The sequence below is a fragment of the Pongo abelii genome, chromosome 12 (genome assembly GCF_028885655.2).
Source record: "Pongo abelii isolate AG06213 chromosome 12, NHGRI_mPonAbe1-v2.0_pri, whole genome shotgun sequence".
In the NCBI taxonomy this organism is placed as follows: Eukaryota; Metazoa; Chordata; class Mammalia; order Primates; family Hominidae; genus Pongo; species Pongo abelii.
In genome coordinates, this window is record NC_071997.2 from 103,696,624 (window position 1) to 103,711,859 (window position 15,236).

The 15,236-nt window shown below is 43.0% G+C and overlaps 1 protein-coding gene across 3 annotated transcripts in view; it reads right to left on the reverse strand.

Moving 5' to 3' along the window:
- CLIP4 (CAP-Gly domain containing linker protein family member 4) overlaps window positions 1–15,236 on the reverse strand; it is a 130,399-nt gene that overhangs the window by 97,554 nt on the left and 17,609 nt on the right. The window contains exon 1 of one of the 3 annotated variants that reach the window (XR_008522186.1): window positions 367–591. The gene's annotated coding sequence lies outside the window, so the exon portion shown is untranslated. Of the gene's footprint in view, window positions 1–366; window positions 639–7,193; window positions 7,352–15,236 lie in introns of those variants that run through there. The other 2 variants (XM_054547676.1, XM_054547677.1) reach the window with 2 other exon arrangements.

Consider the following 15,236-nt stretch of genomic DNA (forward strand, 5'->3'; position numbering starts at 1 on the left):
AAACCCATCGAATGTAAAACACAAAAGTGAATCCTAATGTAAACCACGGGCTTCAGTTCATAATAATGTAGCAATAGCTATTCATTGATTCTAAGAAGGAAAAAAAGTCAATTGTGAAGCATTTTTAATACTCCTTTTAGGTTTGGAGTGCTGAACTGACTTTCTGATCATTCTATTACGTACAAAAGGTTGCATTCCTGTAAAATATGTCAAAGTTGCCTCATTATATATCCAGTTACTGAAACCCACACACATCTGTCTAAAATAATGCTATGCTGTGTTCAGGATACTCACTTCTGCCTTAGCAGAAATGAGTTTAATCAGAGGGCTGCATGGACAGGAGATTGGTTTTCTAGTGAGACTTACCCAAACCATGTGACTGTCTTCTCAGTGTCATGTAGAAAAAGAATTTTCAGTCCCTCATGGGTCTTTCTCAGCAAGAGTACAGATTGTTCAGCGTGTTGGTTGGGAGTGCATGGAAATAGGTGTTTTCATACTGCACTCCCTGAGGCCCCTATGCAGATCCACTTACAGAAAGCCTGGTGGTTGTGGCAGGCTTCAGCAGGCCTCCCTTAGAGTCCTCCTTTGAGAGCACCAGCCAGCGTCCCCACAGGCAGCACATACACAATAATGGCATTGCGGAGGTGCTACGGAGACCAGATTTAAAGGGCCGGACACTATTAATTATGACCCTTCACCTACCTCATAGGCTGCCAGCAGCAATAGCAGAGGAAGAAGAAACATAAATGGGGCCTGGACTTTCACTTCACAGCAAAGCAGCCCAGGAAGTTTGAGGAGACTCTCTCAGAGTCACTGCCAAGTCGTTAAGGACCTGGGTCACCCTGCATCCCCATCTGGGGCTCCTTCTATATCAGTTTTCCTGAAGCTTAGTCCAACTTCTTGAAGTGGGCCAAGAAAAGGCTGTTTCCAGAATTGGATATTGCATCTCTAAAACACAAGCTTCACTGATGTTGTGGAGTCTATGAGACACAAACTTTATCTCGTATCATGGAATCCGGAATGGTAGGAACAGAGGGAGGGAGCAAGCAGCCCATCAGAGGTCACAAAGCATCTTTGGGTGCCGGGAGTGGTCACTACCAGAGGCTCAGCTTAGGAGGGCAAAACACTTCCCATCTTTGCCCAAATTGCCACATCACCCAGGGCAAGGCTGCAGGGGTTTCTTTGACTAATGAGAGACCTGCGGTCCCAGTGTGTTTTGAAATCGTGCTCTCTAACATGCTCTAAGGAACAGAGGTGGTCAGTACAAATTGCTGGTCTTTGTTGATTTTCTCTTCTGCAAACAGATCAGCCATCACTTCACACCCAAGGAAAGAACTGCTGTCCAATGCCAGGCCCAGAGCCTCATGGTTTGTGGCAAGTCTTTGGAAAGATAAAGTCTAACTTCATTCATTTTAGCTGAAAATACCCCATGGTGGCATTTTTCTGGTCTCCCTACTAAAAAAGTGAGCATGACACACAAAACATGGTGCATGGCTCTAGCTCTTAATAAATTCCAAGCCTTTTTGACCAAACCATTACTGTGTGGTTTCTAGGAGGAAGCTGCTCCCGCTAAAAAAAAAAAAAAAAGAAAGCAAGAAAATTCCAGTTATTAGGGTCATATATCTGTTTTTTGTTTCTCTCTTTTTTTTGAGACGGAGTCTTGCTCTATTACCCAGGCTGGAATGCAGTGGCACGATCTCAGCTCACTGCAACCTCCGCCTCCCTGGTTCAAGCAATTCTCCTGCCTCAGCCTCCCGAGTATCTGGGACTACAGGCATGCACCACCATGCCTGGCTAATTTTTTGTATTTTTAGTAGAGACGGGGTTTCACCATGTTGGCCAGACTGGTCTTGAACTCCTGACAAGGTCATATATCTATTTAAAAATAAAAAGTATTGGGTTAATGGCATTAAAGAACATTTAAGAAATTGAGGAGGTATCACTCTGTGGAGCACATCCAGGTGAGGGGAGCCTTGGAGACTCTGGGACTTTCTTCAAACAGGAAACCATTGGCTAGAAGCTGGGGAGACCACAGTCTCTATTGAAATACCACTGCTGACAGAATAGAAGCTGCCTATGATGAGTGACTTCTCCCTGCCCTCTTTCAATATGAACGTGAATTCTCAGTCATTGTCTTCCTAATAGAAATCCTTAACCTAGAAGTGTTCACTCCTGGCTTTAAAAGGAATAGCCAACCCCTTAGTACCCAGAATTTTCTATAGGTTATCATTTTTTTTTCACATCTATAGCAATAATTACTATTTATACTGAAGATCCTAAAGAGCTGAAAGATCTCAAAGTACAACCAGAATCATGTACAAAAGACTCTGGAACCTGTACTACAGTAAGCAAGCATGTCACCTGAGAAATCGTTAGTCTCGCTCACTCAGGGCTCTTGACTCAGCTGTGTGAAGAAAACGTGCTGTTTGGAGCACACATGTTCACATGGCCCACTCCCTATGTTCATGCAGATGGCATAGAGCTTTGCTATACAGCATATAACCGTCTCCAAAGCATCAGCCAAGAACACTAGGAGATGCAGCAGTTAATTAGGAAAGTGTTTAATAAAAGTATGATTTGCAAGGGTGTGGGCAAAGTTTAGGGAAACCCTCAGAAAAGGGGCAGTACTTTGGGGCAGTATTAAAAGTATGTTACTACCCTAGCCTGAAAGAAAGAGAGAGAGTGATTTTTGGAGCCCAGAGAAGGTGACTGTATGGAATGGGGTTGCCTGATAGGTGCTGTGGTCCTCTGGAGAGGGCTGCAGCCAGCCCGTGGGGACTGGCAGGGAGGACAGAGGAATCAGTATCCTGACTTGTTACAGTAGGTAGCTGGTCAGGCATGAGCAGGGCAGAAGAGGCCTCCACCTGACCAAGAATGTCAGGCAACCATCAGGTGATGGTCAGGCGGTTGTTATCTGTCTGTCTAAAATAATAATTAGTCACAGCCAGCACCAGGGAAAGGAAGTCTCCCTACAGATAGAAAAACCTGAAACTGGTGATCAGCCGCTTCCTGATAAGATCTCAGGAGACGGGCAAGTGGGCTCCAGCATGGGCAATAAGAGGCAAAAGGGCAGCGTTTAACTGATATAAGACTTTCCAGGGACATCCCGCAGGCAGAGGGAAGAATGCCTCAAGTGAGCATGCGTACAACTCCGGTAAACACTGCACATGCCGACCTCCCAAGTGCTAGCAGGACACCACACATACGGGCAGCTCACCCCAAGGGAAGAGTCAAGGGAAAAGGGACGCAAGATGTTGGAAGTATGCCAACATATAAAACCCTTAGTCCAAGGTCAAAGGGGACACTGTCCTCCAAGATGCCAACTTGGCCCTCTTCCAAGAATACTTTCTTTTTCGTTCCTGCTCTAAAGCTTTTTGTTTTTGAGATGGAGTCTCACTCTGTCACCCAAGCTGGAGTGCAGTGGCACAATCTCAGCTCACTGCAGTCTCCGCCTCCCAGGTTTAAGTGATTCTCCTGCCTCAGCCTCCCAAGTAGCTGGGAATAGGCGCCTGCCGCCATGCCCAGCTAATTTTTTGTAGTTTTAGTAGAGATGAAGTTTCACCATGTTAGCCAGGATGGTTTTGATCTCCTGACCTCGTGGTCCTCCCGCCTCGGCCTCCCAAACGGCTGGGATTACAGGTGTGAGCCACTGTGCCCCGCCAGCTCCAAAGCTTTTTAATAAACTTTCACTCTGCCCTAAAACTTGCCTTGGTGTCTTTTTCTACCTTATGCCCCTCAGTCGAATCCTTTTTTCTGAGGAGGCAAGAACTAAGGTTGCTGCAGACCCATACAGATTCGCCACCGGTAACTTGGATATCTTCCACTGCCAACAAACTCACTCTCGTCCTCTGATTTCTTGCCAATGCCTCTTAAGGGCAGGAGCCCCAGCGATGCCATGAACAGGGATATGCCTCCCAGAAGAAGTGTGGGGAGGTGGGGACAGTGGTCTGCAGGGGCAGGCAGAAGATATCCAGCACTACCTGCAATTTCTTACTTTCCCTCTTTTGGTCATAGGTTTATAACCTGGCCTAGGCCTCTTCAGAACTCTGAAAAATGTGCTTTTTCCACCTCACAAGGCTTGGTTCTGCTTTCTGACAGCAAGAGAACATTGCAAAGAGAAATGTGAATGGGTTTCATCATGATTTCTGATGATAAGACATTGTGTTGACCTCTTGAGGTACAGCCACAGATCAGGTAATAACTTGGAAGAACAGCACATAATGATCCCTTGGTCTATTCTTGAGATTTGACTGACACCTGGCCACCTGTAATTATTGGAGCCAGTACAAATTTCACAGTCACTGACTTGAGTGTGCAAAAATATAATTTTCTCTATTCTTTTATACTTGAGTGTAATTTCTGCCTTGAGCCTCCATTCTGCCTCAGAGAAAATTTAATCTAGTCACTTTCAGATAAACTCATTCAAATTTGGTCATTTCTTAGTCAATTCCAGTTTACAATGCAGTCACAATTCAGTTTAAAACTCTTTCTCTCCCTTTTTTCCCCCTCTCTCCCTCCACTCTGGAATTGAATTTAAGCTCTCAATGGCTTATCCAAAAAGCCCACTTCTTGGTCTTAATGTGTCCTGTGTGCCTCTGGGCATCACAGAGGTTAGGCGCTCCCTTGAAAGAGGACCTGGGTGGTCCACGGAACACAAAGGGGCTCTCATTTGTTCTCTCCATTGAGAGCGCAGCTCAGTCCCGACCCAGTTCTCATCTTATCCTGGGTTCCCAGTGGCTTGCTTTCTTTCTCCGCTAAATCACATTCCATAAGGAAGGTTTTGGGACACTGTGGGTGCCCTCCTGTGCCACTCAGGCCTATGGGCAGCAGTCTCCAGTCCTCCTTTGCTATATCAAGATGACATGAGGCCAGATGTGGTGACTCATGCCTATAATCCCAGCACTTTGGGAGACCATGGTGGACCAATCACTTGAAGTCAGGAGTTACAGACCAGCCTGGCCAATATGGTGAAACCTCATCTCTACTAAAAATACAAAAAATTAGCGTGGCGTGGTGGCAGGCGCCTGTAATCCCAGCCACTCAGGAGGCTGAGGCTGGAGAATTCCTTGAACTTGGGAGGCAGAGGTTGCAGTGAGCCGAGATTGCACTACTGTACTCCAGCCTGGGTGACAAAGTGAGACTCTGTCTCGGAAGGAAGGAAGGAAGGAAGGGAGGGAGGGAGGGAGGGAGGGAAAAAGGAAGGAAGGAAGGAAAAAGGCCCTCAGAAGAAATCAACCCTGCTGACACCTTGGACTTCCAGCTTCCAGAACTGGGAAGAAATAAATTTCTGTTGCATACGCTACCCAGTTTGTAGTACTTTGCTATGGCATCCCTAGTAAACTAACGCAGGTTGTGAGAAAATTAGTCTTTTTACTTAACAATCATACCTTTTGTTTTGTTTTATTTTTGAGACAGGGTCTCACTATGTCACCAAGGCTGAAGTACGGTGGTATAATCATGACTCACTGCAGCCTCAACCTCCCAGCCTCACATGATCCTCCCACCTCAGCCTTTTAAGTAGCTGGGTCTACAGCTGTGACCACCACATTCAGCTAATTTTTTAAATTTTTGTAGAAATGGGCTCTTGCCGTGTTGCCCAGGCTGGTCTTGAACTCCTGGGCTCAGGCGATCCTCCCACCTCAGCCTCCCAAAAGGCTGGGATTACACACTTGACCCTCTGCTCTCAGCCCATTTTGAGATTCTTTGAAACATTAAAACTAGCTCCAGAAATCCTTGAGAGAGGCCATAATTTACAGTTACCCATCTTGAAATGTGTCCACTGTTTCCTGGTTCAGAGATAAAACTCAATCTAGTCAAGTCATGTTCTCTCATATTATGGGTACTCAACTTTAGAAAATAATAATTTTCTGAAGATAAACTTATCAGGGTATTTATTTCTGAGCTCTCTATTCTGTTCCATTAGTCTGTGTATTTTTATGCCAGGACCTTGCTGTTTTAATTACTTTAGCTTTACAGTATATTTTGAAATCAGATAGTGTATGATACCTCCAGCTTTGTTCCTTTTACTCAGTTGCCTTAGGTATTCAGGGCTTTTGGTGGATCCGTATGAATTTTAGGATTATTTTTTCTATTTCTGTGAAGAACGACATTAGAATTTTGATAGATATTGCATTGAATCTGTAGATGACTTTGGGTAGTATGGACATTTTAACAATTATATTGTTCCAATCCACGAACACAGAATATCTTTCCATTTATTTGTGTCTTCAATTTCTTTCATCAATGTTTTATAGTTTTCAGTGTACAGATCTTTCATCTCCTTGGTTACATTTATTCCAAAGTATTTTACTTTTTTTGAAGCCATTGTAAGTAGAATTGTTTTATTTCTTTTTCTGATAGTTCATTGTTAGTATATAGAAATCCTCTTGATTTTTGTATGTTGATTTTGCATCCTGCAACTTGACTGAATTTATTAACATCAATTGATTTTCAGCAGAGGTGCTAAGAACATACATGTGGAAAAGACAGTTTCTTCGATAGATGATATTGAGAAAGCTGGATGTCCACATGCAGAAAGATGAAATTGAACCTTTATCTCACATCATAGATAAAAATCAACTCAAAATGGATTAAAGACTTAAACATAAGGCCTGAAGCTGTAAAACTAGTAGAAGGAAATAGGAGAAAGCTTCACAACATTGGCCTGGGCAATGATTTTTAAAATATGACTCAAAAACCACAAGTGACCAAAGCAAAAATAGACAAGTGGGTTGCATCATACTAAGCTTTTGTCCAGCAAAGGGAAAAATTAACAGAGTAAAGAGACAACTACAGAATGAGAGGAAATACTGTATTTGCAAACCACACACCTGATAAGGAATATCTAAAATACATAAGGACCTAAAACAACTCAATATTTTAAAAGACTCTTAAAAAATGGGCAAAAGTCTATTCAGGAATAGACATTTCTCAAAGGAAGACATACAAATGGCCAGCAGGTAAATGAAAAGATGTTCAATATCACTAATCATCAAGGAACTGCAAATCAAAACCACAATGAGGTATCACCACCCACCTGTCAGAATGGCTATTATTAAGACAAAAGATAACAAGTGTTGGTGAGGATGTGGAGAAAAGGGAACACTGGCACACTGCTAATGGAAATGTAAATTAGTACAGCCATTATAGAAAACAGTATGAAGTTTTCTCAAAAAAATTAAAAAGAAGACTACCATGTGATCCCGCCATCTCTCCACTGGGTGTATATCCAAAAGAATTGAAATCAGTCTGCCTGGCCGGGTGCAGTGGCTCACGCCTGTAATCCAAGAACTTTGGGAGGCCAACGCAGATCACCGAAGGTCAGGAGTTGGAGACCAGCCTGAGCCCATTGCTAAAAGAAAAAAAAGAAAGAAAGAAATCAGTATGCCTATTCATTGCAGAATTCTTCACAATAGCCAAGATACAGAATCAACCTAACTGTCCAACAATAGATGAATAGAAAATGTGGTAAATATGCACACTGAAATATTATTTTCACCATTAAAAAAAAAAAAGGAAATCCTGTAATTTACGACAACATGGATGAACCTGGAAGACATCAACCTAAGTAAAACAAGCCAAGAACAGAAAGACACATACTGCGTGATCTCACTTATATGTGGAATCTAAAATGTGTCAAACTCATAGACCAGGTGCGGTGGCTCACTCCTATAATCCGAGCACTCTGGGAGGCTGAGGCGGGTGGATCACCTAAGGTCAGGAGTTCGAGACCAGCCTGGCCAACATGGTGAAACCCTGTCTGTACTAAAAATACAAAAATTAGCTGATCACAGTGGTGCATGCCTGTAATCCCAGCTACTCGGGAGGCTGAGGCAGGAGAATCGCTTGAACCTGGGAGGTGGAGGTTGCAGCGAGCCAAGATCACATTGCTGCACTCCAGCCTGGGCGACAGAGCTAGAGTGAAACTCCATCTCAAAAAAAAAAAAAAAAGTCAAACTCATAGAAGCAGGGAGTAGAATGGTGGTTGCCAGGGGAACAATGGGGAGATATTGGTCGAAGGGTACAAAGTTTCACTTAGGATGAATAAGTTCAGTAGATCTATTGTACAACCTGCTGACTATAGTTAATAATAATGTACTGTATAGTTCAAAATTGCTAAGAGGGTAGATCTTAAATGTTCTCACCACAAGAAATATGTGAAGTAATGAATATGTTAATTAGCTTGATTTAACCATTTCACAATTATACACATATCAGACGTAGCTACTTACTTCCAAAGAGTACAGTATGGACGGGAGGAGGAGGAAGTTCATAGGGGAGCACCGGGACAAATGCTGCACAGCCAGGGATCAAGGTCAACATCAACAGTCACAGATCACATTGACAGTATGTACCCTTGATATGATGTGATGAAAATGGCATACTACCTCTGTGATCTTCCCCTACAACCCAGAATCCCAATCTAGTCATGAGAATATCAGACAAATTCTAACTGAGGAACATTCTATAAAATACCTAAACCAGTATTCCTCAAAACTGTCAAGGTACCAAAAACAAAGAAAGTCTACAAACTGTCACAGCCAAGGGGAGGCTGAGACATGACAGCTAAATATAACGTGAGGCCGGGCATGGTGGTGTATGCCTATAGTCCCAGTACAGTCCCAGTACAGTCCCAGTACTGTATGCCTATAGTCCCAGGCTGAGGCAGGAGGATGGCTTGAGCCCAGGAGTTTGAGACCAGCCTGGGAAACATAGCAAAACCCTGTCTCTACAAAAAGTACAAAAATTAACCAGGCATGGTGGTGAACACCTGTAGTCCGAGCTATTTAAAAGGCTGAGGCAGGAGGATTATCTGAGCCCAGGAGGTGGAGGCTGTAGTGAGCCGAGATGGCGCCACTGCACTCCAGCCTGGGCGACAGAGCGAGACCCTGTCTCAAAAAAAATATATAGATAGATATGTATATGTGTATATTGTATTATATATATGCATATATGTATAATATATAATTACTAATTATATATATTATAATTAGCTAAAGTATATACACGTTAGCTAATTAATGTATCCATTACTTCATATATATATAATATGGTATCCTCAATGGGATCCTTGAACAACTACAAAAAATGGACATTAGATAAAAACTAAGGTATGATGGTTAATACTGAGTATCAACTTGACTGGATTGAAGGGTACAAAGTATTAATCCTGGGTGTGTCTGTGAGGGTGTTGCCAAGGAGATTAACATTCGAGTCCCTGAGCTGGGAAACATAGACCCACCCTTAATCTGAATGGGCACCATCAAATCAGCTGCCAGCCCAGCTAGAATATAAGCAGGCAGAAAAATGTGACAAGAGAAATTGACCTAGCCTCCCAGCCTACGTCTTTCTCCCACACTGGATGCTTCCTGCCCTCAAACATTGGACTCCAAGTTATTTAATATATATTTTTATATATAATATATACATATATATATATTATATACATATATTATATATATATTATATACATATATTATATATATATTATATACATATATTATATATATATATTCCATTAATTCTGTTCCTCTAGAGAGCCCTAATACATAAGGTAATTTGAATAAGTGTGAACTTTAGTTAAAAATTATGAATCAATATCAATTCGTTAATTTGTTACTTATGGTAACAATTGTACCATAGTAATGTAAGGGGTTAATAATAGGGGCTACTGAAGGTGGGGATGGTATACAGAAACCTATTCAATTCTTCTGTAAATCTAGAAATATTTTTTAAAAGTCTATCCATTTTTTAAATGTTTACATTCTTTATCTGGGCAATTCAACATCCCAGAATTTGTTCTGAGAAAATAATCACAAATGTGGGCAAATACTTACCTATAAGAATATTTTAATATTATTCATAATATATATAAACTAAATGCTCAATAATAGGAGACTGGCCTAAGAAATTATTTTTCCTTAATTCAACGGAATATTGTAGTCATTAAAAATACTGTAAAGAATACTAGATGATGTGAATTTATGATATTTTAAAAGAAAAACTAGGCTACAGATTAAACATACAGCAACATTCTGTCTTTACTGAGACATAACTAGATATATAATAGATGATTGATAGATAAGCACATTTATTTTTATTTTCGTTTGAGCTTATCTATACCTTCTAAATTTTTACATGGTATATATTGCTTTTTATTGTGGTAAAGTACACATAACATAACATTTACCATTTTCAGCATTTTAAAGTGTAAAATTTCATGGCATTTAGTACATTCACAATGTGCCATCATCACAACCATCTAGTTCCAGAACATCTTCATTGCAACAAAAGGGAACCCTGTATCCATCAAAGAGTCACTCCTGTTATCCTATCCAGTCCCTGGCAACCACTAATTTGGTTTCTGTCTCTGGATTTGCCTATTCTGGGTATTTTGTATAAATGAAATAATACAACATGTGACCTGTTGTGTCCAGATTTCACTTAGCATAATGTTTTCAAGGTTCACTCATGTTGTAGCATCTGGCCAAGACTTCATTCCTTTTTATGACTGAATAATAGTACATTGTATGGATACACAAATTTTGTTCATCCATTTATCAGCTGGTGAACATATGGGCTGTTTCCATTTATATCTATTGTAAATAGTGCTGCTATGAACATTCATATTTAAGTTTCTGTTTGAACATTATTGCTTCTATAATGTAAAAATGCTGTTCTTAAAAGGTAACATCTAAAAAAATTATACTCACCAAATCCCCCAGTCTATATCAGTGCTGATTCCCTAAGAAATTTCTTAAATTTGTTTACTTGTGTACAAGGACCCAATCTTCCTTTCATTACATTCGTGAAGTTTCTAGCCCAAAATTATATTTTTTGTTTGTTTTTTGAGACGGAGTCTCGCTCTGTCGCCCAGGCTGGAGTGCAGTGGCACGATCTCGGCTCACTGCAAGCTCCGCCTCCTGGGTTCACACCATTCTCCTGCCTCAGCCTCCCCAGCAGCTGAAACTACAGGCGCCCCCACCACACCCTGCTAATTTTTTGTATTCTAAGTGGAGACGGGGTTTCACCGTGTTAGCCAGGATGGTCTCAATCTCCTGACCTCATGATCCACCCTCCTCAGCCTCCCAAAGTGCTGGGATTACAGGCGTGAGCCACCGCGCCTGGCCCCAAATTATCCTTTAAAAGTTGAACAATATTTTTCTCAAGAATCTTTTCAATTCGCAACACACGAATTGAATTAAATAGGATTTTGTAAGAATTGATATAATATTTGAGATTAGCTCGTGTTTTCATTTCCCTTTGGCTAGTTTGGAAGGCAAAGGTGATTTTTACCATTTTATCCATTATTCCTGCAGTTCTAGTTAATATTTTGCATCCTAGAGGCAATGAACGATAACAAAAACAATTTGCATTTAAGTCTCATGTTAATGGTGCACTATGTCCAAAGTTGATGGTCAGCACTAGAGGTAGACTGGTTCATTATTTTTGATTGCCTGGAGTTGAGCAAATTCTCCTAGAAGTTTCAAGCTATCAAAAGTTAATCATGTTGGGGGGGCACGGAGGCTCACACCTGTAATCCCAACACTTTGGGAGGCCAAGGCAAGTGGATCATTTGAGGTCAGGCGTTCGAGACCAGCCTGGCCAACATGGTGAAACCCTATCTCTACTAAAAATGCAAAAATTAGCTGGGCAGTAGTGGCGCACACCTGTAATCCCAGCTACTTGGGAGGCTAAGGCAGGAGAATTGCTTGAGCCTAGCAGACAGAGGTTGTGGTGAGCCGAGATCAGGCGACTGCACTCCAGGTTGGGTGAGACTGAGGCCCTGTCTCAAAAAAAAAAAAAAAAAAAAAAGCTAATCATGTGTGAATCCTGCTCAGCAATGAAAAGGTCTGAACTAATGATGCATACAGTAACATGAATGACCCTCAGTGTAATTATGCTGAGAAAAAGAAACTAAACCAAAAAATAAATCTGTATGAAATTCAAGCCTGGGCACAGCGGCTCACGCCTATATTCCCAACACTTTGGGAGGCCAAGGTGGGAGGATCACTAAAGGCCAGGAGTTTGAGACTAGCCTGAACAACATAGCGAGACCCTGTCTCTTTAAAAATTAGCCAGGCATGGTGGTGCATGCCTGTGGTTCCGGCTACTCAAGAAGCTGAGGTGGGAGGGTCACTTGAGCCCAGGAAGTCAACACTGCAGTGAGTTGTGATGGCACCACTGCACTCCAGCTTGGGTGACAAAGTGAAACCCTTTCTCTACAAAAATAAAATTTTTAAATCCCAAACAATGCCAACTAGTCCATAGTGACAGAAAGAAGATCAACAATTGCCTAGATGGATGAGAAGGGGTAATAGGGAGGAATTACAAAGGGCCATGGGAAACTTTTGGGACTGATGGATATGTTTATTATCTTGATTCTGGTGATGGCTTTGAGACAGTCAGGTGGGTGGGGGTCCCTGGAGAAACTCCAACAAGCCTACCCGCTGAGGTGGAGCCTCGGGAAGCTCATGCCCTTTGCAGCAGGGAGGAGCCCGGTCCTTCCTCTTCCTGTATGGAACCTGGGATTCGAACGGTGGGCAGGAAGCGCTCTAGCAGGGACTCTGGCCTAGCGAGAGCCTCTGTTTCCCACCTTTCTCTCTTTTTACCCAATAAAACCCCATCTTACTCAATGGTCTGCAAGCCTGAATTTTCATGGCCATAGGACAAAGAACCCCATCTTTAACTGAACTAAGGAAAAGGCCTGCAAAAGTTTCATGGATGCATGTGTGTGTGTAAACTCATCAAACTGTATATTTTAAATACATGTGTCAGTTATACTTCACTAACAGCACAAAGAAAAAAAAAGCTAATGATGTGAGCTGCTCATACAATCGTTATTAAACATAGTTTAAATGTGTCCCTAATATTGGTCCCCTTTTTCTATTTATTCACATTTAATGTCAAAACAACAAACAAGAGAAGGGTTATTTGATGTACCTCAGGTTAGAGGCATGTTTGTTCTTGGTGTCTTTATTAGTAGTCTATTTTAAATGTTGACATTGTTGTAAATTAGAATCTACAGAGATCAACTCCCTGTCCTGCATAAATGCCAAAAGGATATTAATCTGGTCCAAAGATATGCTCCTTTCATAAGGCCGAAGTATTTTAATCATCACCTCCCTGGGTTATTCTTCAGAGTCAGTGTTGGGTAATTTATCTCCTTTAAATATTGTTATGAATACTTATGGTTTTTTTTAGGGGAGGGGGCCTATTTTTGTCATGGTAATTCTAAATGTATAAATAGGATTTTTTTTTTTAAGTCATGAGCAAGCAGGAATGAAATTTCCCAGCAATAACATTAAAAAGTTATAAGCAGGGTTATAAGTAGTGGTTGATGTCCCATTCCCCCATTCGGCACAGACAAACCATCCTTATGGATAAATGTAAAGGGGAACTGAATCTGCTATCTGCTCTTCAGTCTAAGAGCAGACTTTAGACGAAGTTACAATACAATTAAATAACAATTTAAATACTGTAACTTTTTCTGAGAAAAATGCACACAATATTTGAGTTGTCTACAATATTTCAAAGACTCTGAGCTAGTCTGACTCTTGTTGCATAACCCTGGAAAATTGTGAAACTCAGTTCTGACTTATGTTCCACTATGATGAATTCATATGACCCAATGTCTTTCCTCAAATTTGCCACACACACAAATGCATACTCACAAATTCATAAGCAATAACTAGAGTGAAGAGTCTATTTTGAGAAGTTTGTACAACTAGCAGCCATTATCTTTCCAAAGCCCAGGGTACTGATGGTGGCAGTGGCCTATTTGGAGCAGCCGCTGTGGGGATGCCAGCTACAGTGGGGAAGGTGCAGCTGGGGCTATGTGTTCCACAGAGCCAGAAGAGGGCGGGAATAGGTGGGAGTCCCGCCCCCTACCGAGTTGGCTGGTCAAGAGCACCTCACTCCCCAGTGCAGCCGCAGCCACATCAACGCAGCTCCAGACCCGGGCATCCCTGTACTCTCAGGGGCATGGGTAACCCCCAGCCCCCACAGGCTTGGAAGTGCCTGCTCCCACTCCCTGGCCTCTCTCAACTCCTGGCACCTGCTCCAATTTCAGAGCCTGAGCCTGGGTGCTGTCACGGCCCGGCTAGGTGTGTACACACTCAAGGCAGCACTGACATGCCAGACATCCCCCGCTGCCTTGGCACCTTCTGAAACTTTGAGCACCAATGAGCTCAGGAAGGGAGGCCAAGAGGGCTGAGGGAGGCTTAACGCAAGCCTGCAGGTACCCCTTGGTGTGAACAGCCTGGGTGCCATGGAGGGCATGTTGATGGTGGCAGGAGGCAGACAGGTTCCTAGGAAGGAAGGGGTGGGTCCCCAGTGAAGCCCCACTTTCAAACCAGGGACAGCCTGAAGCCTGGGGGCCAGGCTTTCAGGCCCAGGTGGTGTCCATGACCCAGAGTGAAACTTTATGGTACTTTTTCCAGGCACGCCCATGGCCACCCATGGACCAATCATCACGCAGTTCCTCCCTCTGAGCCCATAAAATCCCTGGATTCAGCCACACTTGCATACTGGTCAGGATGACCTGCCTGTGGAAAGGAGCTGCCCACTGTGGGTCTCATCTCCACTGAGACCTGGACACTCATCAGCATGGCCTGCCTGTGGAAACGAACTACTCACTTCGGGTCTCCTCAGAGCTATTCTGTCATTCAATGAAGCTCCTTACCATCTTGCTCACTCTCAAGTTATCCACGTGCCTCATTCTTCCTGGACATGGGACAAGAACTCAGGACCTGCTGAATGGTAGGACTGAAAGAGCTGTAACACAAACAGGACTGAAACATGCCCCCCACTCACCACATTGTGGGTGACGAGAAGGAGAGAGGAGCTGTGGCCCTTCTGGGAGCCAGACCTCAGGGCTCCCCGAATCATGGCTATGACATACTGTAACTCCCTCTTTGGGGCTTTGTGGTTCCTGGTATCTCTGACCTTTCTGGTGTTATTGCATTCCCCTTGTCCACATGCTGGTGCCCACAGCAGAAGCTGCTTGCAGTACATCTAGTCCAGCTACAGCCTTGCACAGAGCCAGCACCTGTGCAGGCACCTGGAGCTGCCTGCCCCACCACAGCCGGCACACCTGGCTGTGTGCAGTGGCTGGACCCTGCACTTGCTCACTCACACACCCTGGCAGGTGTGGGATCTGGGCTGGAAGCAGGAGCCACACGCAACCTGATGGGCCAAATGAGCAGAAGGAGCCCAGTGGACGTGAGCAAAACTGA